At 38.5% G+C, this 27,609-nt stretch overlaps 1 long non-coding RNA gene across 1 annotated transcript in view; it reads right to left on the reverse strand.

Annotated features, from left to right (window-relative positions):
• LOC140505455 (uncharacterized) overlaps positions 1-27,186 on the reverse strand; it is a 71,402-nt gene extending 44,216 nt beyond the window's left edge. The window contains exons 1-2 of the long non-coding RNA XR_011967510.1: positions 27,077-27,186; positions 1,743-2,114 (exon numbers count right to left, since the gene is read on the reverse strand). This is a non-coding gene — a long non-coding RNA (uncharacterized lncRNA). The remainder of the gene's footprint in view (positions 1-1,742; positions 2,115-27,076) is intronic.
• Between the last annotated feature and the right edge of the window lie 423 nt (positions 27,187-27,609).

Genomic DNA, 27,609 nt, shown 5'->3' on the forward strand with positions numbered 1-27,609 from the left:
TACCTTTCTGTGATAATACCTTCAAACTTACTGTGGTGAAGTGGCATCAAAGAGGCTATTAAAATAAAAGTGGATTACAGGGCAACAGTGAAATCTAAAAGAGGTTAGAGTTCATGGAGGGCAGAAATTGATTTCTTTCATCAATCTACTTTTTCAGATGACTGTAAGGATGGGTCAAAAGTGTTTTGGCATTTTAACCTTCATATATTATTTATTTCTAAAACATCCTTAACATTCATTGCTAAAAAATTTTAAAATAAAAAAAACACCTTTCCCCAGTCCTTTGCTGCTTTCAAAGGCTATCTGTCAATCTAGCTAGCTAGCTAACTAGCTATATCTATATATATTATGCATATATAAAAGCTCCAAATATTTCAATACAATTCTTTTCTCATTTTTTTATTCTGAAAAATTATCTACCCGATAAACTTCAGATAAACATTATTAGAAATAATGTTATTTTGGGCAATAAGTATCAAAAATCTCAGTTACTAAAACAGACATTTGTTATACATCAAGATGTGAGTCACAGAAAAGATAATGATAATTTACATGCCTTGTTATAGTCACACATTTCGTATACCTAAATAGGATTTTTTTTGGCTGGGAGAAGGAAGAAGGTGAGAGTGTCTGAATGTAAAAGGTATGTAGCATATCCAAACTGGAGCAGAAATTACTCAAAGACAGGTAAAATGCTTCACAGGGGAAAGTTAGTCTGCTCACCTCCATGGGTCAAAATAAAACTGCAGCTTTTATAAGGTTGAAATTTTGTAAGCAAAAGGAATGTTAACATTCCAAATTAAATCACCCACTTTTTATATTGCAAATCATGCTTTCCAGTAATTTTGCATCTGTCCATAGATGATTCTATGATCTTTAAAAACAAAGGAAGAACAGCTAATGCCCCAATTAAAAACATCTTCACTACAAGTATCTGCCAAATGGACCAAAAGAAGTCATTTTAAAAAGTAAATTATTTACAAATAGAGCATGTGCAAATAGATTATTTGCACATAGAGTTGACTATAATACGTTTGAAGTCAATACAATCAAAACCAATGAATTCATTGTTTTTATACAAAGGAGGATATATAATTGTCTTTATGTTTCTACAGGAGAATTCTTCCTTGGGTCCTCAAATTAATTTGACTTTTTTTCAAATGTTATAAAATATTTTTAAAGTGATAATGCCAAATTATGTATAACAGAAGTTCCAGAATTCCCATAAAAATCCTCTATTCTGGATTTTTTCTGTATACTGAAATGTTTGGTGAGAACTGTTGAGTTCATAATAAGAAATAATAAATTTTTTAATGTAATAAAGCTTAACAACTTCAAACTGCATTTTTTCCACCTTCACTGCTCCCTCACTATTTACCAATTAATTGTATACCTAACATTTTACCTTAAAATTCTATCCTCCTTTGTTAAAGAAACACTAAAAAAAAACCTATTCATTTCATTCATTGTACCATTAAAAAACACACATCCTCAAAATCAATGCCACATCCAACCTAGGAATCGATATGAAGAGGGTTTTTTTAGTTTCAGTTCTTATGACTTCCAAACACACTAGTATTCTGCTATAACTTCCTTGAAAGTTTCCTAACAAAATCTCCAGAGAGAACCAGCTCATTTGAGGAAGAGACCCTGATTTTAAAAGGGTCCCCTTTCCACTCCCTCAATGAAACAACACAGTATTTGCATTTCCAGAAACTTTAAGAGAAAACATAGCAACTCACCAGATTTGTTTGTTTGTTTTTCATTTGGGCGACCTTCATGCAGATGCACTTACTACCAGGAATCCAGCTGCCTCCCCTGGAGCATTCTGCCAAGAGCAGGTACTTGGATAGGTGCAGGCAGCAGCAGCAGCAGAAGCAGGCAACCAGAGGGCTGGGGAGGGGGCCACAGGGGCTCACACTGGTTTTCGTCAGGCCTCACAGCACTTTCAGAGTTCAGGCATCTCGAGTCTCCTGCCACAGGTTGCTCTGACGAGCCTGAGCTGAGTCTCCTCTAACGTTGCTTCTAGGCTGAATGGGGAGTGTGCAAAGGAAAGCTAACCACTGGGTGCCATGAGCTGATTCCTGAAGCAAACCCCAGTGTCTTAGTGGCAACTGTGGAGATAAATCAACACCAGAAGAAAAAAAAATTAAACAAAAAGGGAAACCTCACCTGTCACCTGAGGTAAAAGAAGTTGTTTAGACTTGGCCAGCTAGATGCAGAGCATCCCCAGCCCTCACCTTAGACTGTGAAATGCATTGATTATTAATACTTGCATGGAGCACTTCCTGACACAAGCCCTATTTATAGGATAAGTGCCCTTTGTTTACGGTGCCCTGTGAGACCATGGGGGAGCATACCATTTCCTCAGCACAGCTCTGAACTTCTCCACAAGGCTCATTACTTACTCTAAATATGAAATATGAGCCTTCACAATTGTGACAAAATATAATAAAACAGTTGGTGGCTGCTTAATAGTTCATTTTACTTATTTATGCACGAATAAATGCATCAGCAGCTCGGTGAACCTGCGGGGTGTGTGTGTGTGTGCCAGGAGCCTCGAAGTGAGATGAAGGTGCTGCCTCCTGACGTCAGGAGGGCATCTTGGGATTGCCTACCATAGAGTTTCTCCCAAAGCCTCCTGGGACTCTCTGTTTTCTGACACTTAAATACTCACCCCAGAAATGGGGTCAGGAGGCACACTTAGAATTCTTCTTTCTGTCTTGAGAATGGTTGGGAAAGTGGAATTCTCACTCCCTCTTTTTTGGTTTCTTTTCATTTCTCTATTTTATCATCTGACTAATGATGGTTACTGTCCATGTTCCTTAAAGGTCTTTTTTTAAAAACACCAACTACAAGTCAGAAAAGATCAAGAATAAGCATAACAAATTAATATACATTTATTAAACTTGCTATGTGCTAGACACTGTGCTAAGCACCAAGGACTCAAAGGAAGTGTAGAGTGGTCCCTGCTCTCAAGAAGCTTATGTGGGAGAGTTGGAATACTAATTCCTTTTGGTGGAGCTGCGAGCTGATCCAACCATTCTAGAGAGCAATTTGGAACTATGCCCAAAGTACTATAAAAATGTGCATACCCTTTAACCCAGCAGTATTGCTTCTAGGGCTGTATCCCAAAGAGATCATAAAAATGGGAAAAGTTCCACATGTACAAAAATATATCTAGCAGCACTCTTTGTGGTAGCCAAGAACTGAAAATCAAGGGAATGCCCATCAACTGGGGAATTGCTGAACAAGTTGTGGTATATGAATGCAATGGAATACTATTGTGCTATAAGAAATGACAAACAGGCAGACTTCAGAAAAACTTGGAAACACTTGGATGAACTGATGCTGAGTGAAATGATCAGAACCAGGAGAACATCATACACAGTAACAGTCAAAGTGTGCGAGGACTGTTTCTGATAGACTTAGACCTTCACAGCAATGCAAGGACCTAAAATATTCCCAAAGGACTCGATGCAAAATGCCATCCACATTCAGAGAAAAAGCCATGGAATTGGAATGCAGATTGAAGTAGACTATTTTCTCTTGTGTGATGTTTTGATTTTGTTTTTCTCGTGGTTTCTCCCATTTGTTTTAATTCTTCTATGCAACATGACCAATGTGAAAATGTGTTTTAAAAAAGAAGCTTACATTCAATCTAGAGAGAGAACATACAAAAAATTAGGTAGATGTGAGCTATGTACAGAGTTTATGAAAGGTAGCCTCAGAGGGGAGGCTCTAAAAGCTGGGGAACTGGGAAAGGTTTCTGCAGGTGCTGGGTTTCAGTTGAATCGGAAGGAAGCCAAGAGGTGTGATACAAGAACGTTCTAAGCATGGAGAAGAGCTGATATGAAATCACAGTGATGGGAGGGGAATTGTAATTGGTGACTGAGATAATCTTCAAAGAGGTCCAGCAGCATGAACTACTTCAAATAAGTGGATGTACTTCAGAGGCATTTTCTCCCTCACTATTGTGACAAAAATGAGCAAGGCCTCTTTGTTGTCATTCATCTGTTTTTCAGTCACATTCGACTCTTTGTGACCGTATTTGGGGATTTTATTTGCAAAGATACTGGAATGGTTTGCCATTTCCTTCCCCAGCTCATTTTACAGATGAAGAACAAAGGCAAACAAGGTTAAGTGACTTGCCCAGGGTCACACAGTAAGTTTCTGAGGCTGGATTTGAACTCAGGAAGGTGAGTCTTCTTAATTCCAAGCCCAGTGCTCTATCCATCATGCCATCTAGTTGTCCATGAGGACACCCTCTGCTATTATTCTAATAATTTTTCTAGCACAAGGCCTGCTCCTCACAGCACTGAGAAAGAATTCTACTATATTGGAGCTCTCGGAAGATAGCATGGTAGTTGCGCCCTAAATCTAGCTGCAGCTTCCAAGTGGGATCCATATTCCCAACTAAGCCTCCCTGTACTCAGCTCTGTGACACCAGCTTCAGGATTATTGGAGGTCAGAGACAAGAGGAGCTCAGGATCAATGGATAGGGCACCGGCAGTAGGAGGAAGAAATTGTGACAACTTTACTGACATAGCACTCTCATAACTCTAGGGGTAGGAATGAGAGAGAAGGCTTTATACTGCCACCACTCTTCTTCCTAAAGATCCATACAAAATCTTTTGCTCTCCTGATCCCTGCCCCCTCATTCTTCCTAATCAACCACTGAACTCCAGTATCTTCCCTGGGAAGTACTCAGCCACCCTCAGTTGACTGCAGACACTGTCTTCCTTAAAGTTATTTTCTGGTAGAGATTATGCCTTTTGCCTTCCAGGGGTTGTCCCTTCAGTCATTTCATTGGACCCTCAACCTTGCAACCTCCCTTAAAGGCTCCAATCATCCATTCCTATTTTCTTCTGAAACCCTGAAAACCTCCTAGCCAGGTGCCAATTTGAATTTGATTTATTTCTGACTTGTATGACTCCCCCAACCAACTACTCTGGGCCTCATTTCTCCCTCAGCAATTGCCATGAAGGATGCCATTTCTTTTCTTGGGACACTCCATCCAAGAAACATTTTCTCTTGCCATGGGGAGAAAAGGAATTCTTCCTTAGAGTCTACCCCATGACTCCCCCAATCAGTCACCCCTCCATTTCACTATACCTTGTTCTTTCTCCCAGGAATCTCTCTACCTTGTGGCTACTCCCCATCATAGTCAGACACCTTCTCAAAACAGATTATGCAACCTCAAGAGCAAATGAGTTCCCCAACACCAAAAAGCTTCAAACAGAGGTTGAATAACCATGTCAGTGATGTTATGGAGAAAGTTACTGCTTAAGACATAAGCTGGGCTACTTCTGGGATCATTCCTAGCTCTGTATTCTAAGGGAACAGTGTCTACAGAAAAGCCTATAAGCAGACTAGGATATTAAGAAGAGATACAGATCATATAAATCTTCCTTGGAAAGTAGGAGGATGGAGGGAACCAAAATGCCTTACAGGAAAAAAGATAAGATGAGAGTAGAAGGCACTCCAAGTGGAGGAAATTGGCATCCTATCAACTACTCTCCCAGGGAAGAGGAAATCCTAACCCCAACATTAGGCGTGTATGGCATGACCAAATCAGGTCAAGCAGTAATGGTCAGACTCATCCAGCATGGGATTGCTTCCCAGGAAAAGTCACTCCCATGCATACTAAAGAAACCCAAAGTAGGGACCGTATCCTACTTCTACCATCCTAATTCTACATCTATGTAAAAGAGAAGAATAATGAAAAGAGCATCAAGCCAGGAAAACTGAATTTGAGTTTGTGTTCTGATACTTTTTAAGTATGAGACTGTGGACAAGATGCTTCACCAGAAGGAATTTACCAAGCTGAACTGCATTTGGGGAATCATGCAGTGCTTTCAACCACCCCAAACTGCTCTCTGCTCCCAAAACCAATCATTTAATACTAATATTCTCCCAATGATGCTCTTTGGCTGTGAATCAAGGAACAACATATTTTTCAAAGAGTCAAAATCACAGGGCAATGGGTAAATTCATAGTGATGATAAGTAGGCTTTAGCGTATGAAACTTTCAGTTTCCTCATCTTCAAAATGGGGAAGAGTATAAAAACAAATATACTTCACACATGGGCAGTGAGGTGGCACAGTGGATAGAGTCAGGAAGACATGATTCCATGTCTCAGATTTTGGCCTCAGATACTAGTGTGACCTGGGGCAAGTGCCTTAACCCTGTTTGCCTCAGTTTTCTCATCTGCAAAATGATTTGGAGAAGGAAATGGCAAACCACTCCAGTATCTTTGCCAAGAAAGTCCTAAATGGGGTCATGAAGACTTAGACATGACTAAAACGACTGAATAACAAACATCCTTCACAAATTTGCTAGTAAGAAAAGAGTTTCATAAACATTAGAGGACAAAATATTCAGAAGTGGGTCTTTCTTGAAAGGAAAACTATTAGATTCCCTAATGGAAGAAAGTTGAGTTCGCATTTGAGATCCTTATGTATCATTTTATTCTCTGTAGTGCCTTTCACATAGTTGGTACTCAATAAATGAAGAATAGAAGTTTCTTGGAGGTAAGCATTGTGTATTTTTTTGTACCTAGTACATAATAAGGGTTGCTTAAATGTGCACTGAATTGAGAGAGAGACCAACCCTGTGATTTCACTATATAAGTAATCCTCAGGTGTGAAAATTACCTTGATCAATGCAGGTTGACATCTTCCTTGTGACTTATAGTCTTAGAAAGTTTCCTGGAGTGCTGAGATGTTAAGTCATTTGCTCAAGGTTACCCCAATTAGTATATGCTAGAGGCTGGCTTTGAACCTATGTCTTTTGGGCTTTGAGTTTATCTCTTTAACTGTTCAACTCTCAATGACTTGAGATGATAAAAACACATTTTAAGGTGATACTCATACAACTACAGTGTCTCAGTAACAGCAGTAGTAGCCAAAATTACATTACTCCACTATTAGTATGTGTCTTTGGTCTTTGGACTGTAGATGGAAGTGGCACTTGGGCAAGGGACCCATTATAGTCCAATCTATGAACTTCATAGATAACTGGGTTTAAGATTTTGTGAAAAAAGGAAGGAAAGAAGGAAGGAAGGAAGGAAGAAAGGAAGGAAGGAAGGAAGGAAGGAAGGAAGGAAGGAAGGAAGGAAGGAAGGAAGGAAGGGAGGGAGGGAGGGAGGGAGGGAGGGAAGGAGAAATGGAAGGTGAGAGGGAGGGAAGGAGGGAGTGAAAGAAAGAACTAAATTCACATTCAGCCTGTTTCCACTATATCATGCAGCCCTGAAATAGCTTAGACCCAGAATAATGTAACAAAACCAAGTGTGGATCAATCAGTTAATATGCATTTATTAAATGCCTTGGGGCAGCTAGGTGGTACAATGGATAGAGCACCAGTGAAGGAGCCAGGAGGACCTGAGTTCAAATCTCACCTCAGACACTTGATACTCACTAGCTGTGTGATCTTGGACAAGTCACTTAACCCCAACGGCCTCATCCTGAGCCATCTCCAGTCATCCTGATGAATATCTGGTCACTGGATTCAGATGGCTCTGGAGGAGAAGTGAGACAGCCCTCCCTCACTCAAAACAAAGTCAAGTGCAAGTCATGTCACCATTTCTCTGATGGCGTGGTCTTCTTTGGCAACAAAGAACAAATACACACACATTTATTAAATGCCTATTGTGTTCCAGGAACTGTGAAAAGAACTGGGGATACAAAGAAAGATAAAAGACAATGCTGACTCTCAAAGAGCTCACAGACTAATGATGGAAACACCATACAACAACTTCATACAAATACATGCAGGATAAATTGGAGATAATCAACAGAGGGAAGGCACTAGAATTAAAGGGATCTGGAAAGGCTTCCTGGAGAAGGTGGGATTTTAGCTGGGACTTGAAGGAAGCCAGGAGGGTGAGATAAAGAACATTCGATTAGGGATTAGAACCCATCTAGGACATAAAATTTGAGTCTTACAAAGGTTTCTTGGGGCAGCTAGGAGGTGCAGTGGGTAAAGAGCTGGGTCTGAAGTCAGGAAGACCTGAGTTAGAATCTGACCTCAGACACTTCATAGCTGTGTGACCCTGGGCAAGTCACTTACCTCTCTTTGCCTCAATTTTCTCATCCGTAAAATGATCTGGCAAATCACTCCAGTGTCTTTGCCAAGAAAATTCCAAAGGGGGTCACAAGGAGTCAGATATGACTGAAAATAACTATACAACAAGAGTTTCTTGAGAAAGTAAATGACTTGCCCAGGGTCACATAGCTAGCTAGCTAGTCAGTATCAGAAATGGGGTTTAAACTTAGTTCTTCTTGACTCAAGTTCAGAATTGTGCCCACTAGGTCTACTGTTATTATTGTTAAATATCTATAATTTCATTCATGTTAGGAAATCAAGTAGCACTTTCTCTGTAACTTATCACCTTAAAAGGTAGTCCAAGATCATTGAAAGGTCAATTTATTTGTGCAAAGTTACACAGTCAGTACTGACTCCTGAGCCAACTCTTTATCCACCACAACCACATCATGATGCCCCTCATATGGTATATACCTGAAAAAACAATTTCTTTTTGATAACCCATGTCCCACTAGACTGACATCTTGGATCAGATTTCACAACCAACAACTTTTTTTCTCCTGTGGCCAAAATCATGACCTTATTTTCTCACAGAGGGGCAACGTCCATTTCTACTTTGCTTTTCAAAATTCCTTAAATAAATACCACCATGAAATATCAACAACTTCATTTACGGTAGCCAAGTGGAAATATGTATTTATTATTTATGTAGGTTCATCGCTAAATATAAGTTAACAATAGCTGACATTCCAATTAGCCAATTCTCATAAGTTGAAAGTTTTCAGAAAAAAAATCTTGGTGTTACTCCTTTTCCCCCTAAATCATTAGTCCCTAATTAAAAGTCCTCATGTCACTCTGAAATAAGGAAATACCAAGGTTCTGTATTCCTGCCAAGTGGTATCTGGGAGCATTAAACTTTTCCTCAAAATCCCAAAGAGTAGAAACTAGCTTGCTGGTGATATGCATGACTTCTTACTAACTTTTCTATTAATGTTAAAGGTACCACCATCCTTCCAGTCACCCGCTCACAACCTAGGTATTCTAAATACTTCATTCTCTCTCATTCCAGTGTGCAAATCAGTCTCCAAGTCCTGTCATAATCTCTGGTGTATAGCCCCTTCTGTGCTCTGACAGTTCCACTAACATTGTGCAGATGCACATCATCTCGCATCTGAATAATGCAATAGTTTGTTGATTGCAAATCTCTCCTTATTCCAGTTCATCTTCCACTCTCTCAAACTGATCTTCCCAAAGCTCAGATGTAATCAAGTCACACACTCCACTCTACTTCTCTCTCATGCAATAAACTCCAGTGGCTCCCTATTGCCTCTAGGTTCAGATACAGAATCATTTATTTGACTTTTAAAGCCCTCCAAAACCTGGTCACTTTTTACCTTTCCAGTCTTCCTCCTCTCCACATTTCCTATAATCCAAGTATTGCTACCCTCCTGGCCATTCCTTGCTCAATATAACCCATCTCCTAACTCCAAGCATTTTTACTGGCCAATCCCCATATTTAAATACTCTCCCTCTTCATCTCTATCTTCTGGATTCCTTGTCTTCCTTCAAGTCCCAACTAAAATACCACATTCTACAAGAAGGCTTATTGATCCTCCATAATGCCAATACTTTCCATTTGTGATTATCTCCAGTTTGCCCTTTACATATCATATTTGCACATAGTTGTTTGAACATTGTCTCCACCATTAGACTGTGAGCTCCTTAGGGAAAGGAATGGTTTTTTTTCACTTTCTTTGTATCTACAGTATTTAGAACAGTGCTTAATACATAGCAAGCACTTAATAAATGCATATTTGTCAACTGCACTTAAATGCATTAAAACAGAAAACACCTTTATGCAGGCTGTCCTCCTGCCCCGTTAAGATTCTTGTTTATTTTTTATCTAGTTTCCTTGTTGTATGTCAGCTTGTAACAATAAGGCCCAAATCTAAATCTTGTATCATGGATGCTATGGTACATATGTGTCTGAGATATTCTCCATCAAATCACATTAGTATTGTATCCTTAGAACAAAGTATAAATGAGTTATTCCTTTTTAAAGTCCTTGGACATTTGCTGCTTTTGAAGTATCTTCCTGTCATGAGGGACCTAGATTTGAAACCATTTTACAGACAAATAATCCAAAATTTGCCTCGTAGTTGCAGTTTGTTGTTGTATCTTGTCTTTGGCATGTGGATATGATTCTTCTGTTAATACTGGTGTTTGTATGCCATAATTAGTAGGATTCATAAATCTCATAGATACAAATTTTAGAATTTGCTGCTGGCTGGGTTTTGTGCCATTTCTTATAGTCAGGAAAACCTAAGTTCAAATAACACATATGGGTATAGGAATTTGGGTAAGTCACTTACATTTTCCATGACCTTCAGATAAACTACCTAAGACCGTAAGTTGTGAAGCAGATAGACGTACATACCATCTTCTAGTTTAGATGGAGTAATAATTTTATAATGCCCAATAAAATTTGCAAAATTTTACTTTTGATGTTTTAGCAATAGCATAACTTTAAGTAATACTGTTTAATAGTCCTATGAACTATTCTGTAACTACCTCTTTTACCTTCAAACTCTGGGCAAGGTCAGATAAGAATAAAGGATGCTAGAATTCACTTAACAGGTAGACATTGAATTTTCATACCATCCATATGTAGTCAACTCTACAGGGCTATCTGAGGATTATCTAAATTCTTATTAGTATTATCATTACCCATTCTAATTAATTGTAATATATGGTTGATATGAAGTATGATAATCGTTTGCTCTACTGTAGGGGTCAAAATTATTGCTGCCAAAATCCTGTAGTGCTCCTGGATGTGAAAGATCAGAGGAAAGACATATAAGAGTAGATTTCAGCCAGTGGATTCAGAATTATGCTTTTCAAAAATTTATTAATAGTATATGGGTATTAACTAAGTTGCTTTGTCATCTTTTCACATATGCACACACACACACACACACACACACACACACACACAGAGGCACAATGTACATCCTCATTCAATTTAGAATAGGCATTCCTCTGGGATCGACAAGACTCTTAGGCATTCCAGAAAAGCTGAGAAATATTTTTGATGGAGTGTCTCTGGCAAAACTTCTTTCTCTGGGTCATTTGCAAGCAAACATTCTTTGCTTTGTTTTCCCAAAGCAGCGATGCCTGGTACATCTGGCCTGCCTTAACTCCATGCATCATCTTTGTTTATTGACCCAACAATCCAACAGTATCCCAACCATAGGGAACAACTATCACATCAGGCCAGGCCTCAGCGATTTATCTGTATCTTGGTAACTTGGTAAATTTCACAAGTATATAACAGAAACTGACAAGAAATATCACACAATCTTTTGAGAGATTTTGACTTGCTTTTATAATTGTTAACCCATTCATATAAAATCAATGTTGTTTCACTATTATGGTTACACTTATTCTATAAACATAACTATGGGTGTCAATTGCCAGCTTATATTATTTTTTACATAGCAAGAACTAGATAAGACCTTTAAATCAAAAAGTTCCCTTCCTACTCCCAAGGATTTTGTGAACCAAAAGGATTTTTCTAAAAGAAATCTAGTGCTTTTGTGATCTAATTCTTTAAATTAAGCAAAAAGTGATACAGACTTCCTAGGATAGGAACTGGGGTCCCTACATTTTATTTTAAAAATTTTCATAGCTGCATTTCAATACAAGTGGGTTTCCCTTGTAATCATATGTATTTTATGTCATATGCTTAAAACATTATTCTGAGAAGAGGTCTACAGGCTTTTCTAGACTACTAATGGGGTCCATGAGACAAAAAGGATTAAGAACCCATGCCGTAGGAAAAAGGAAGATGGAAAAAAATTGTGAATCCAAGTAATCTGAGTAAAGAGCTGTGAAATTTGGTTTCATTCTAACACACACTTTAATTGTGGAACTAAAGAGATAACAATCATTGTCAAAGATACAAAAGTAACTTCCTGTTGCAGATAGAACTGGCAATTTGAGAATATTCCACCACTCTAGACAATTCACAACTCCTTTAATCTCAATTTAAATTTATTCCAATTCAAAGAGCATTTATTAAGCACTGACAGTATGCCAGGCTGAGTGCCAGATGCAAAACTTAAAAAGAAAATATTAAAGTCCTATTCTCAAGGAGCTTATGTTCTACCTCCAGCTGCCTGGGTCTTCTAGATTTGACCGATGGTGTCTTGTTCTTTCAAGATGCAAAACTTGGAGTGGTGCCTGCGCTTTAAAATGAGAAAAAGCTATTGGACTGGACCCCTAGTGAGGCATATTTTTTAACTGGATTCAGTACCCAGGTGTACAACACCTACACAATGCTCTCAAAACTAACACAGTATAGGCCAGCCAAGTCTCAGAAGAAAAAAAAAACTACAGGTTTCTGCCATTTTTAAACCAGCTGCCTTCCTTGTTGGTAAAAGTACCAGTCTAAAAATAAGGAAAATCCATTAGCCTGGAGAACCAGTTGCCTTCCCTCTGCTTCACAAGTTGGATTGTTTACTTATTTTGTCTGTTTATACTGTAGTTTCCAGAGTGCTTTTCTCCCCTCCCTTTAGCACATATAATAGTGAAAGGGGCAAGGGGGAGTACATGCGTTCCAAGTTAGCTTCATTTCCTAGAATAAATTCCTTTCCCTATTACAGAGAAGAGCTGGAACTGAGCAGGGAGTCTAGTTGCTATAGTAATCATTTGAGAAGAATCCCTGCTCATGTTGGGCATATGGGATGGCAGCACAAGACACAAGGCTTGGTTTCTTCGCACAGCAGGACCAGCGAACACAACTGGAACAACGGAACCCAAATGCCACAGACTGATAACCAGCTGGCTGTGGGAAGTGTTGTGGGGAGGTGATGGGTAGAGGAGAGAGGGAAAGGGAGCATGACGACAGGAAAGAAACCAGAGCCCTAAATACACACCAATGAGGCACTTTCATAGTAGAGATAATAGTGGCAGGAGAAATCACAATAGGAGTATTTCTTACTTGGCCCGATCTCCTCTGGATTTACTTTTCACTATGGAAGGGATGAGGCAAGTTCCAGTTGGTACTGGCTTTTCTCTGGCTTCCCTTTCTGCTCCAGTGGCAATTTAGGTGTGTTAAGAATGCCCAATATGCCGCTCTCCCCTCTCTCATCCCTGCTTCCCAGGAAGTCTTTTTTAGAACCAGGCACTGGAAGTAAACTCAACTGATACAACTGTGATAAGTTTAGCTAGAATGGGTCTGACCTCTGCTCTCAACACTATCTGCTTCCTCAATTTGGATGTGTGTAAGGATGTGATAGTAGTACAGGACAAGAATCCAGACAGACACCTGGGAGTGCTACACACACACATACACACACTCATGCACACATGTGCACACACATGCATACACACATACAAGCACATATACACAGACATAGGAAGAACATCTAAGACTAAACATCACATGCCAGTTCTCTTTCTTTCACTTTGGTTCTTCTCTAGGGGAAGGAGGAAAGAAGCAAACTGGCATATATTAAACACCAGCTATGCGTCAGGCATTGTGCTAAATTTTTTTTTTTACAAATATCTCATATCTTTATAACCAACCTGAAAGGTAAGTGTTATTATTATCCCCATTTTATGAGCAAATGGAAGCAGAAAGAGATAAAATAACTTGTCTAAGGCTCACACAGCTAGGGTCTAGGTGGATTTCAAACTCTATCCACAATACCTACCTCAAGCCAAATCATCTATTTTCATCAAGTAAAGTCATCTCTGCTACACCCATTCAAACCCATCAAATAATGGTCAGTCTTCATTGATTTATTCCATAAGAATTTATTAAGCAGTTACTAAATGCTAGAAACTGTGCTAGACACTAGAAATATAAAGGCAAAGCAAGAATCCCTGTCTTCAGGGAGTCTCCACTTTACTAGTCTATCTACCATTTGTATACCAGCTACCAAAATTGTCTAGTGTAGGTCCAGCAACTTCCATTTATCTCAACTGGCCCCACCATAACACCCAGGAAATATTTGTGAACATTCTCCACCTACCTGAGAAGTGACCTGAGAAGTCGATGATGCACTGAATAGATAGCTCTGAGTTTAAGGATATGTACATGTAGCCAACAATTTAGGATATGCAGATGTGAGTGGTGTAAGTACATGAAAGACAGGGGAGCAGGCATCTTCCTGACCAGAATAAGCAGCTATAGGATCTTGAGAAGTCGGGAATTCTCCATGCTTGCAGAATCTGTCTGTTAGTAGCTCTCCTCTGAGATTATCTCCAATTAATCATAAATAATGTGTGTGCACACACAGAGTTTGTTGTTTGTACTTTGTTTTAGAAAAGGATCATCAAAACCAGGAGGTGATGTGACTTGTGTATGAACTGGATTTAAATGAGGCAGAGCTGCACACAGTTGTCAGCCTCACTCTGTATTCCGGAGCCGTCTAAGTCCAGGGGCAAGACAAAAGTCAGGATGGTTGGAGGTGACCTAGAATGCGGTGGATGATCTTGGCATCTTTGCTGTCTGACCAAGTTCCTCAGGGCCTGCTTCTGCCCAATTTGACAGGGGAAATCTTCATATGTTAGACATCCCCCTAATTTACTGACAGGTTTGAGGCCCATTGGTTTTCCTCACGTGTGTTAACCCATCTCCTGAGTTTTATGGAGGTGTGGCTGCTGTATGCTACTGCTTCTTGGAGCCACAGGTGAAAGATGACCAATTGGTGGGACACCAAACATGAATGAGCAGCCCTGACAAGGGCTCAGCAAGTCCTCACACCAGTGGTGCTGGTCTTCCCTGAACAGTGTATAGACCCCATATTTTTTGAAATATAAAATTATCATTAAGGTAATTTGGGAAATTGTTACTTGCATTGAAGTAACATCATTGATTTCGAACTGGAAGATACCTCAGAGGCCTTCTCTTTCAATCTCCTTATGTCATAAATGAGAAAACAGGAGACGTGAGGTGATTTGTCCTAAGTTACAAAGGTAGCACATGGCAGGGATAGTTTTCTGAAGTCATGTTCTGTACTTCAGATCCAGCCCTTCTTCCATTATACCACATTTCAGGGAGAGAAAGAAAGACTTCTGGATATTTGAAGACCTCCCTCATTACTATGTTTTGCTTTCATATCAGGCTTGTAATCTATTTTCCAAATTCATAATCCATTTTTTCTTTCTGCTTAGGCACTCTCTAATATATGGTATATAACAACATCGCTTCTGTTTTAATCTCCATTGGTCTTAATCTAAATCTTACACTTGCCCTCTTTGTTTCCTGAATTTCTGTGCATTATATGTCCTCTTACTATTACTCTACCTTCCCAACTTTTACCTATCTTGTCCCATTTGAATGAGGTATACTCTTTCAAATATATCAAATTCTACCAAATATAGGTAATATGAATGCAAATTCGCTGTAATTAGGAATTTAATTTAATATAAGTTAATATAATAATATAAATAAATAATATAAAATTTAATATACCTTTTTTGTTGCCTTATACTTTGTGCATTTCTGTATTGCCAGCTGAAGTCATGGTTCTTATTAATGACTTCAAAGATATCTGCCTACTTTGAATTTTTAAAATGATTTTTTATTTTTACCTTAAACATGAAACAATGTATTTCTATGCAGACTGCAGCTTGTGAAAAAGAGGATTCTAAAGGAAATAGTGAATTTTCATTCCATTTTGTTTGCTTTTACATTTTAAGATAATAAAAAATAAACATTATTTTCAAAGCTGTCCTGCTGATCTATGCTTCCCTCAGAAATTCTTTTGTTGTCTTCTGCGCATTTTAAGTGGCCCCTTCTTTGCATCAATATTGTTTATACTCCTTCCCTTGATACCCCACTCAATTAAAAATGAAAGCATAAGGTAGAAGTGTGTGCATGTTGTCCATGCCAGTTATGTGTATCCACATGGGTCTGTCTAGATGTGGCTGGCAGAGAGATGTAAACGTGACACAACAGAAGTAGCCTCTTTTCACCCTTCTCCAAGATTTCTGTCAGGTAGGCAATCAGAATAGGAGTACAAAGGTGGTCTCTCTCCTCTCTTCAAAGAGGAGGTATCAGGATAGAATCATAGATATCTTCCTATCTAAATATTATTAGTCTAGGGGAAATAATTTTCAGGTTGAATCCACCATTCTGATTGTTCATTATCACTTAACAGGTAAAGCATATTAAAAACTATATATCCAAATATTTATTTCTTTTCTTCCAAAGTCAGTTCCACAAAGACCCTCATGCATAGAAAATAGCAGATAAACCCATTTGTTCATGCCAATAGCAAACAAATAAGAAAAGTTATACAGAATTGAATATGCCAGTCAGCATACAAAATTTATAAGCTCTCTCATTGAGAAGGATATATCTCAATTCGAGCATAAGAAAGAGAAAGTCCAGGTCTCACCCAAGAGGAAATTACCCAAAGTCTCTAGCATAATATTACCTGAATAGGGACATGATTTAGGTGCCAGTTCCTCTACATGTTGACTTTTTCCTGGATTCTTTCTCTCCCTTTAAAGTTTTATTTCTGAAGAAAAGGTAGAATTGCATCTCGTCTCTCAAAGCTAGAAGTCAGTAAAAAATGATTTCCCTTCTACTGAGCTCTTGCCAACCCTACCAAGAGTTAGACAGACAAGGAACATCTAGTATCATTCACCAATAAGGAGAATCTTATGTAAATGAGCTTGATTCTAATTTACAAAAGAAAGAAGAAAAAAACCCTTGTAACAAATAAGCATAGGTAAGCAAAATTAATCCCCATAGTTGGCCCTGTCCAAAGATGCATGTTTCTGCACCTTGCATCCATCATCTCTGTTAGGAGACAAGTAGCACACTTCATCAGATGTTCTTTGGAAACATGGTTGGTCATCACAATCATCACAGCTCTTAAGTCTTTCAAGGTTTCTTTTTCCTTTACATTTCTACTTTCCTTATATAAATTGTTCTCCTGGTTACCCTCATTTCATTCAGTTTGCATTAGATCATATTGTCCAGAATTCCCTGAAATGGCCTCTTTTGCCATTTTTTATGGTGCAATAATATTTTATTACACTCACATACCACAGCTCGTTCAATCATTCTACAATTGTCTAAAACAGTCTAAGTCATTTCCTTTGACTTAAGTTCTTTTCTTACTTTTTTCCCTTTTTAATCGCTTCACCCCCTGTCTCATCATCCTCCCCATTCACATCTATTTCACTGTTGGGTTTGATGCACTTCCAAACCAAACTCTGTGTGTGTGTGTGTGTGTGTGTGTGTGTGTGTGTGTGTGTGTGTGTTCAGCCCTCCCCTATCTATTTCAGATTAGGCTGATGTGCATTTGTTCCCTCCATTCTTTCTTCCACACATATATTCTTTTCAGTTATAAGAAATATCAGGTTTTGCCCTCTACTCCTCCTTTCTACACCAGTGTTTTCCTCTTTTTACCCTCCCTTCTATCCACCCTCTTCAAATTCTCAAAGCAGTTGAGAATCTCAGAGCTCCAGGGCCATATCATAGCACTGCAGCACCACACCAGTTGCTGGTCACTAACTGCTGCCTCTCCCCAGGACTCTGAAGGTCCTGGGGCATTCTGGCCATTCTGGAGCTTTCTCAAGACAGCTTTTTCGTTTTTCTGCCTCAAGACACAGAGCCTTGAGGCTACCTATGCCTTGTGTCTGGTCGTACTGGAAGTTGCTGAGAAAGAGGGGCCCCCTTTTCTATTGTCTATGGGCTGCTGGCTGATTTTTCTATATTCTTGGAGTGGAAGAAATTGTGTGCTATGGTTTTTTCAATGAATTTCTTGACATTATTTAATCTAGTATGAACTTTAGCATTTCACTAGAGTAGGGATGTGAGTACTAGACAACCATCTTGGACAAAATGTCAAACAGCATTCTTTAAATTTGTAATTTTCTTATTGTCTTTCTTGCTGCGTTGTATCTAGTTTATGGTTATATGTCAACAGTTTTCTTCTTCCTCCTTCCTTTTCAATTTAAAGCCCTTTTAGTTAAATTTAAAAGACTCAACAAATATATTTCAGCCAGCTCCTGTTATGAACACATCACTTCTCACTCATCTACCCTAATACATTCAGCCATTCCCCAATTGATGGGCATCCCCTTGACTTCCAGTTTTTGGCAACTACAAAGAGTGCTGCTATAAATATTTTTGTACGTGTGGGACCCTTTCCCATTTTTATGATCTCTTGGGGATACAGTCCTAGTAGCGATATTGTTGGGTCAAAGGGTATGCACATTTTTGTAGCCCTTTGGGCATGGTTCCAAATTACTCTCCAGAATGGTTGGATGAGCTCACAGCTCCACCAACAATGAATTAGCGTTCCAACTCTCCCACATCCTCTCCAGCATTTATCATTTTCTTGTTCTGTCATGTTTGCCAATCTTATAGGTCACATCACTTCTGACTAGAGTATATCTGTCCTACATTTTAGCCATCATTCAGAAAACAAGCTTCAGTTCTTAGATACCATCCTACCTGCTTCTTACCTATTGAATTCCTATCCATTCTATGAAGTTCAACCAAAACGTTACTTTCCCGCTATGCCCTCACTGATTCTCTTAATAGTAAAGAGTACAAAATGGCTTCCCCCTCCTACCACTTTTCAACTCTTTCATGTACTTACCAAGCAATATTTTTCCTTTACTAGATTGTCAATTCTTTGACAGCAATCGCTAAACTGTGTACATGTCTACACAGGGCACTGAACATATATTTGAGGCATTCAGTATGTGATGGTTGAATGAATATCATTCTTAAGTTACATTATGTGATCTTATCTTTCTAAGATTACAAGTTTTTTGAGACACAAGTTTGCTATCTCCCTCTGAACCAGACATATACCTTACAATAGTGAAGTACTCAATATTTATTTAATTAAATTAAATTGAATGCTTTTTAAAGAAAGCAAGCTATTATCACTTAACCCACCCACTATAGATTACTTATTGGATGCACTGGACTTTTTTGCACCTAGAAGAGGTGTAAAGTTTGTGAGCAAATGAGAATCTAGCAGAAAGTTATTGGAACAGATAAGATTGGGGAAATTTATTCAACTAACTTATGTAAAGCATATATTTTAGCTCAAGTTCAACTTAATTTGTTGCTATGAAACTAAAATATATGTTCTGGTTTTGAGAAACAGAATAATGAGAGGAAAAGGAGGAATTCCCATGAGTCAACTTTAATATCTCTTCTAAAGAACATTATATATGCCGTATACAAATTGGACTCTAAGGAAAAAGTGAGGGGAAAGGGATTAGAGATCATGTTATGAAACTCTAAAGAAAAAAATTAGAACCACTGAAACAGAGCTGGAAAGGATATTACAGATCAACTAAACCTTCCACATGTTTTACAATTAAGGTAACTGAGTCATGCATTTTCACACAGGGACACACAAACAGGGGATACAAAATTGCACAGGCTTAACCTAAGAAACAATAGATAACAGGGAAGAGAATATAAAAATTAAAACTAAAAATAAAATATATTAACTTAAATAAAATATACTAACTAAAATATACTAACTTCGGACACCCCCATTGGCTCACCACAAGGTATTACAAGGATGGGGAACCTGTGGACTTGAAGTTGCAGGTTCTCCTCCCTGGGGCTAATACGTTAGCAAATTGATATTTTCACTCCTGGAAATTCTGAAATAACCTTTCCATGGGCCTGCAGGTAAAGTTTACTTCTAGCAGGTCTGGAAGTTGAGGGTTTTGAAAATAATAAAAAATTACAGAGGTTACACTTCAAATAATCCTGGCAAGTGAGAATTTTTCCGAATCTTCACTTCCAGCAAAACCATGTTGTTAACCATTTATATTCAATTGATGTAAGAGCTGGAAACAATATCCTATTTCACGCAATACGGTAAAGAGCATTGGCCTAGGCCTGGCTCCACTATTAATTAGCTATGTGATCTTCAGCAAGTTTCTTCACCCAAGTATCATCATCTTATCATCAAGTATCATCAATATTTATCATCATCAAGTATTCATTGAAATGAAGATGGCAAACTTGGTGATCCCTTACAAAATTGCTTACAAAATGCTTTCCTTCTGCATCTCTAACATCTCTCTCAGCCCTGCCAGTTTTAATCATTATGTTTGTTCCTTGAAAGCAAAATTAAATATGCATAGCATGTAGAGATTTGATTAAAATGCCACTTAGTTTAACATTCCTGAGGGGCTAAGTTGAGAAGCAGTATAGTGTAGGGAATAGAGAGCTGGCCTTAAAGTCAGGAAGATCTGTGTTTAAGCCCTGTCTCTGACACATGGTAGCTGTATGACCATGGACAGGTAACCTAACCTCTTAGTGATCTCAGACAAATCGTGACTAGAACGGTAAATTACAAATGAGCTTCTAATCTGCATCAGTGAAGGGAAGTTCCATACCAAGAGTACCCCCATACCGATGAAATCTCAGGGGCCAAAAGCAAGAGTAAAACATAGAAAATATTAAACACACATCATCTACCATTGTAAAATTTAACATCTCCAAACCTGTTTCCTCACTTATAAAATGGAAATAATACTTCCACTCCTACTTAGTATCATCATTTGTCATAGAAATTTGTCTTGAGGGTCTGATTATCCCTCTCCTTTGATCAAGAAGTATAAATTTGGAATTTAAAATCTTTCCTTGTTGCTCCCCAAACATACCAACCCATCTCTCCACCTCTTTGCCTTTGCTCAGCTTATCCCCTACTCCTTAGATGTTATCCCTATTCAGTTGCAACTTTTGGAATACAGAATTCCCCTTAAGATTAAGATCAAATATTGTGTACTTCTAATATGAAGCCTTTTCCAATCCCCCAGTCATTGGTATTCTCCCCTACCAAACAAGGAAAGGAAGAAAGAAAGAGAGAGAGAGAGAGAGAGAGAGAGAGAGAGAGAGAGAGAGAGAGAGAGAGAGAGAGAGAGAGAGAGAGAGAGAGAGAGAGAGAGAGAAGAAAGAAAGAAAGAAAGAAAGAAAGAAAGAAAGAAAGAAAGAAAGAAAGAAAGAAAAGAAAGAAGAAAGAAAGAAAGAAAGAAAGAAAGAAAGAAAGAAAGAAAGAAAGAAAGAAAGAAAGAAAGAAAGAAAGAAAGAAAGAAAGAAAGAAAGGAAAGAAAGGAAAGGAAAGAAAGGAAAGAAAGAAAGAAAGAAAGAAAGAAAGAAAGAAAGAAAGAAAGAAAGAAAGAAAGAAAGAAAGAAACAGAAGAAAGGAAGAAAGAAAGAAGGAAGGAAGGAAGAAGAAAGGAAGAAAGGAAGGAAGGAAGGAAGGAAGGAAGGAAGGAAGAAAGGAAGAAAGGAAGGAAAGAAAGAAAGAAAGAAAGAAAGAGAAAGAAAGAAAGAAAGAAAGAAAGAAAGAAAGAAAGAAGAAAGAAAGAAAGAAAGAAAAAGAAAGAAAGAAAGAAAGAACAGCTATGTATTTATCTGCATGCAGGTTACTTTCCCTCAGCAGAATCTATGTTCCATGATTATGACAGATGTTTTGTTTGCTGTTGTACTCTCGGCACCTAACATAATAGTTGATCTTTAGTAGGTGCTTAATAAAGACTTGCTCCGTTGAAAACAGGCCCACTTTTCCCCAATGGTGGAGGATTAAATTTAGTTGTGAGGAATGAGATGTGAGGCTTTGAGTTCAAATCTGCCAGATTCATCATCACTGCTTAAACCCCCCACCCACCTTGGATGTAGTCTGTATCCTGGCTCCTATATAGTAAAGGACCCCATAGTGACCCACCCAAGATCCATATTTGGATAAAGCACCTGATGCTCATCTCTGCTGCACAGTTTCTCCACTCCTGTCCTGGTAAGTCGTAATCATCTCTGGTGGGCAGCCCCAACTGCAGTCTTCCTCTGATGCTTCTACCTGTTGTTGTTTAGGCACAGTCAACTCTTCACAACCCCATTTGGGCTTTCTTGGCAAAGATACTAAACTAGTTTGCCTTTTCCTTCTCTAGCTCATTTTAGAGATCAGGAAATGGAAGAAAACAGGGTTAAGTGACTTGCCCAAGATCATACAGCTAGTAAGGTCTAAGGCTAGATTTGAACTCAGGTCCTCCTGACTCTAGGTCTGGAACTCTATCCACTGAGCCACCTAGCTGCCTCACTTCCGTCTACCTATAATCATCACATATCTGGCAGGGATGCTACAAGCAATCCCGTCCGACCTAGGTTCTTACGGCTCTTATGGACTTTTCCTGATTTATTTCATTTTATTAGTCATCACACACTTTATTTTCCAGCCAAACCCTGAAGGCAATATGGTCTCTCTCATTTCTGTGCCTATGCTTAACCTGTCTCTTCTGCATGGGAAAGGACTGCCTCTTCATCTCTAATTCTTAGAATTCTTCACCATCCCCACTCCCCACCCCCACCTTCATATGTCACCTCTTGTGGGGAAACCTTCCTAAACCTCCTAGTCCAAGGATGGGGAACCTGCAGCCTCAAAGCCACATGTGGCCCTCTAGGTCCTCAAGTGCAACCCTTTGACTGAATCCAAACTTCACAGAACAAATTCCCTTAATAAAAGGATTTGCTCTGTAAAGCTTGAACTCATTTTAAAGGCCGCCCCCAAAGACCCAGAGGGCCAGATGTGGACTCAAGGCCACAGGTTTCCCACCCCATCCCAGTTGTTAATGGTCTCTCCCTCCTCAAATTATCTTATATTTACCTATTTGTGCATATGTGAAATCCTTCAGTACAATACAAGCTCCTTCAATCAAAAAGAAAGTTAATGTCTTTGTACCCGAGCACCTTACATACGGTAGGCAATTAACAATTATTGAATTAAGTGAATTGAAATATCTAATTCTATATATGTGGAAACTGAGACCTAATGAAGTGAACTGACTTGCCCAAGATCACACAGTGAAGATCAAGCTAAAATACTAGGGTGGGCATAGGGGGAAATGAAGACTTGGACCTGGGATTTCATTCATGTAAGAAATTACTAGAATAAAACAAAACAAAAAGTACCAATAAAAGTTGACATCTTTTCTGCAACTTATAGAAAATTGTTTCTAGAGCACTGAGATGTTAAGGGACTTGTCCAGGGTCATACAGTCCGTATAAGAAGAATTTGAGTCCAGATCTTTCCAGCTCCAAGGCCATCTTGCTAGATATGACCCCACGCACTCTCCCAAGACATCACAGGTGAAGTATTTGGTAAGCTATGAAATACTATATAAAAATGAGATAATTTTTTCATATTGCTCACCTCCAAACTGCACTGTCATCCTCCAAAATGTACAACTTCTTTCTCCTTCATTATATAATAGGTTTAGGATTAGAATCAAAAGTGAATTTAGGGTTAGCATTGCATTTCTTTTATAAATAATACTGTAATATATTTTTGGATATGTGGGATTCATCACAAACAATTCAATCACACAAATTAAAATTAATAAGCAAAAACAGAATTTTATGAAGTAAACTTGGTTTTCTTAAAAGAGTCACATTTCTGACTTAGCTGCAAAATCACAACACATTTTCATAGCACTGGTAGAACTGACCAAAGTAATGAGCCTGATTCCATGAAATAAGCTCTTTCTGTCTCTTTATGATCACACTTCATATAATTAAGGAAATCTTGCTCTTGGCCTTGTCCTAATGTGAGGAAAATCCCTTGTACTACTAGCATTTCGTTTAAATGTTACCTGAAAGGTCTCATTACTACTATGCAAATAAAAAGTGTTTTATTCCTTAGCTTCTGTCTTTCCCATCATCCTTTTATTTCTTCCTCTGAGGATCAGACACATTATTAATGATTATGACTCCTGGCACTGTTTGTTCAAATTTGAAATGAACATCCCTATTATATAAGGCTAAAATAAATGGACCTCTAGTGAAGAGCTCCCTCATTTTTTGTCCCTTCCAATACAGGGTCTGCATATCAACACAAGCACACCATACACACACATGTGTGTGTGTATATGTATGTTTAAATGTGTGTATATTTATATGTATACACAGCCTATGTTTATCTATGTGTATATAAATGTGTATATATGCATATACACACATGCATATACATAAATACATACATATATAAACTTATTTCCCTTCTTAACTACAGCATTGACTTCAACTCCTGACCAACCCTTCTCTCTAAATGACTTAGGAGATTAGAAGGCAGACCCTCACTTTTGGATAATACCACATTCATTTTGTATGAGTGATGACTAGTGATTCTTGTCACCAAAAGCCTCACGTAATTTCACTTCTAGTTCATTCTCTAATGAGAAAAAATTGAAAGACAACTGGAGTAAGTGCCTTGGCAGCCTCTGGACAAATAGAGAATAAGTCCTTGGGGAAGACTTGTCTTGCTTGGTTCACACAAGGTAGAACCAAGATCAAAGAGTAGGAACTGCAGAGAAGCCGATATAGTCTTCATGTAGGGGAAAACTTCCTAACAGTTAAAGCTACCCAGAAGTGGAATGATCTGCCTCCAGAGGCAGTGAGTTCCCTCGCACTGCACTTCTTCATGAAAAGATGAGATGACTACTTTTTTAAGTATATCACAGAAAAGATTCATGTTCAGTTATGGATTGGACTAAATGGTCTATGAAGTCCCTTCCAATTTTTACACTGAATGTTGGACCTTGGGTTCTACTTCACTTGTGAGCCCACCTCACTTGTAGTGCCCCAGAAAAGTTAGCTCAGTTCAAGGCTATTGTTAATGGACTAGCTAGCATTTCCTTATGTATTTTCTATATTTATTTATTCACTGCTGAGTCTTTTGTACCTTACACATTTTCAGCTGGATGAAATAGAAATTGTCCTTTGTCAGATACCACTGTTACTTGATTATGTTTAAATGGGACGGAAGCATAATGAGTCCAATAAAAATACTGGTCTTTTAGGGTCACCCCCCAAGATCAATCCTGCTATGTGTGAGCTGAGAACCAAGTCACAGATCCATATCCATAGATCATAAGGGTAAGTGGAGCAGAGCCTGAGGATTATGAGCTCTGTTTGTGCTAGCCCTGCTATCTCTACCAACATCCAAAATCAACTACTTCTCAAAAGGGAGACAGAACTAGAGACAGAAGGCAGATCCCCAATTCAGAAACCCACAGTGAACTGATCTAAAAAAAAAAAAAAACTCTCCCTCGACTGCTATGCTCAGTGAAAATTACACATAAGTAAATACAAAATAATTTGGAAATGGGATAGAGATTGCTAAAAACTGTGTAGTTCCAGAAAAGGTCTTTAAGTTGAGTTTAGAAACATGGAGTTTGTTCTTTGATATAGTTTGTTCTCTATCAGGTTGGTTAATATGACAAAAAAGGAAAATGTTGGATGTTGGAGAGGATGTGGGAAAACTGGAATGCTAATGCACTGTTGGTGGAGCTGTGAATTGATCCAACCTTTCTGGAGAGCTATTTGGAACTATTTGGAACTATGTCTGAAGAGCTATAAAACGATGCATACTCTTTGATCCAACAATACCACAGCTAAGCCTGTATCCCAAAGACATACAAAAAAAATGGAAAAGGACCTATTTGTACAAAATACCTATTGCAGGTTTTTTGTTGTGGTTAAGAATTGGAAATCAAAAAGATGCCCATCAATTTGGGAACGGATAAGTAAGTTGTGGTATATGATTGTAATGGAATAATATTAGAAATGACAAGAAGGATGATTTCAGAAAAACTTGGAAAGACTTACATAAATGAATAAAACCAAAAGAACATTGTACACAGTATCAGTAATACTGGTCAATGAAGAACTATGAATGACTTGGCTATTCTCAGCCATACAAGGATCCACAACAATCCCACAGGACTGATGATAAAGTGTACTATCTGCCTCCAGAGAAAGAACTGATATTATTTGAGAATAAACTGAAGCAAGCTATTTTTCACTTTCATTTTTTCTTTCATTCAAGTCTTCTTATACAAAATGACTGACATGGAAATGTTTTACATGATTGCAAAAAAATACTGTTATTCAATTTTTCAGTCATGTCTGACTCTTTACCTCATTTGGGGTCTTTTTGGCAGATACTAAAGTGGTTTGCCATTTTCTTCTCCAGCTCATTTTGCAGATGAGGAACCTGAGGCAAATAGTGTTAAGTGACTTGCCCAGGGGCATACAGCTAGTAAGCATCAGTTATGAACTCAGGAAAATGAGTCTTCCTGACTCCAGGACCAGTGCTCTGTCCTTGTGTCACCTACCTGTACTCTTAAAAGATAGGAGAGAATTCAAATGGTCAATGAGAGAAGAGCAGGCATTGTACAAAGACAAAGAAAAAGGGGAAGAAATGTCATGTTCTATCAGCAAACATCAAGCAAACCAGTTTGATTGGAATGTAGAATGAGTGGCATGTCAGGAAAGATTCAGCAGCATAAACCCAAAACCAAAGATTTTATCTGTCATAAGATTACACAGACATCTACAAACATCCATAAGAGCATATCTTAGGGACGCAAAAAATATTAGAAGACTGCACTCTTTACATACTTCTAGCATCATCATCAGAGCTGTTATTAGAAAATGCTTTATAAACTTTAAAGCATTACATAAAAGTGAGATATTCCTATCATAATTACTGCCATTGGGGGCACTGCTAGGAGAGATTTCTTTCATTGAGATTTAGCGTGACCTTTATCACTTTTAGAATAAAGCCAATCTGGGGCACAGCCAAGATGGAGAAGAAAAGGCAGGGATTCACGTGAACTCTCCCCAAAACCTCTCTGAACATCTTTAAACAGTTTCTGGAGCATCAGAACCCACAAAAGGACGGGTGAAATAATTTTCTTGCCAAATAAGGGGGCCAAACAACTGGTCAGAAGGAGATTACAGGGGTCTCTTTGCAACACTGAGATAGGACTCTGTTGCTTTGCCCATATTTGGATCTGGGTTACAGTCCTGGGTAGCAGTCCCAGGGTTAGGAGGAGTACCAGCACAGCAGAGCTTGTGGCCACAGGGAAGGGGGTGTTCTCAAAGTTCCAAGTCACTCACAGACCAGAAAATAGACCAGGAGAGTCTCCTTAGATCATATCACCTTGGAAGAACCAAAAACTTACAGGTCCCTTGAAGTATCTCTGAAAACAGCTGCATAAAACCCCTGAAACTTGGAGCAGTATGTCCTCTACCTTGGAAGTAGAGCCCCACCCACGCAAAGAATTAGAATTGAAGAAATAGGCTGGGAAAATGAGCAAACAATAAAAAGAATTCTGACCATAGAAAGTTACTATGGTGATAAGGAAGATCAAAACACACATTCAAAAGAAGGTAACAAACTCAAAGCTCCTCCATCCAAAGCCTCCAAGAAAAATATGAACTGATCTCAGGCCATAGAAGAGCTACAAAAGGATTTTGAAAATCAAGTAAGAGAGGTAGAGGAAAAATAAAAATGTTAAATTAGGAAGAAGAATAAAACTTTGAGTCATGCAAAACATATTTCCATATTAGTAAGTCTTTCAAGAAAGATGAAAGACCTCAAGATTATGAGATTATTGAGAAATGAATGAAAGAACTGAAGGTGTTTAGACTAGAGAATTAAAGATTTGGGGAGGACATGATAATGATCTTCAAATATTTGAAGAAGCATTGTGTG

Source organism: Notamacropus eugenii, chromosome 1 (genome assembly GCF_028372415.1).
Source record: "Notamacropus eugenii isolate mMacEug1 chromosome 1, mMacEug1.pri_v2, whole genome shotgun sequence".
Lineage (NCBI taxonomy): Eukaryota > Metazoa > Chordata > Mammalia > Diprotodontia > Macropodidae > Notamacropus > Notamacropus eugenii.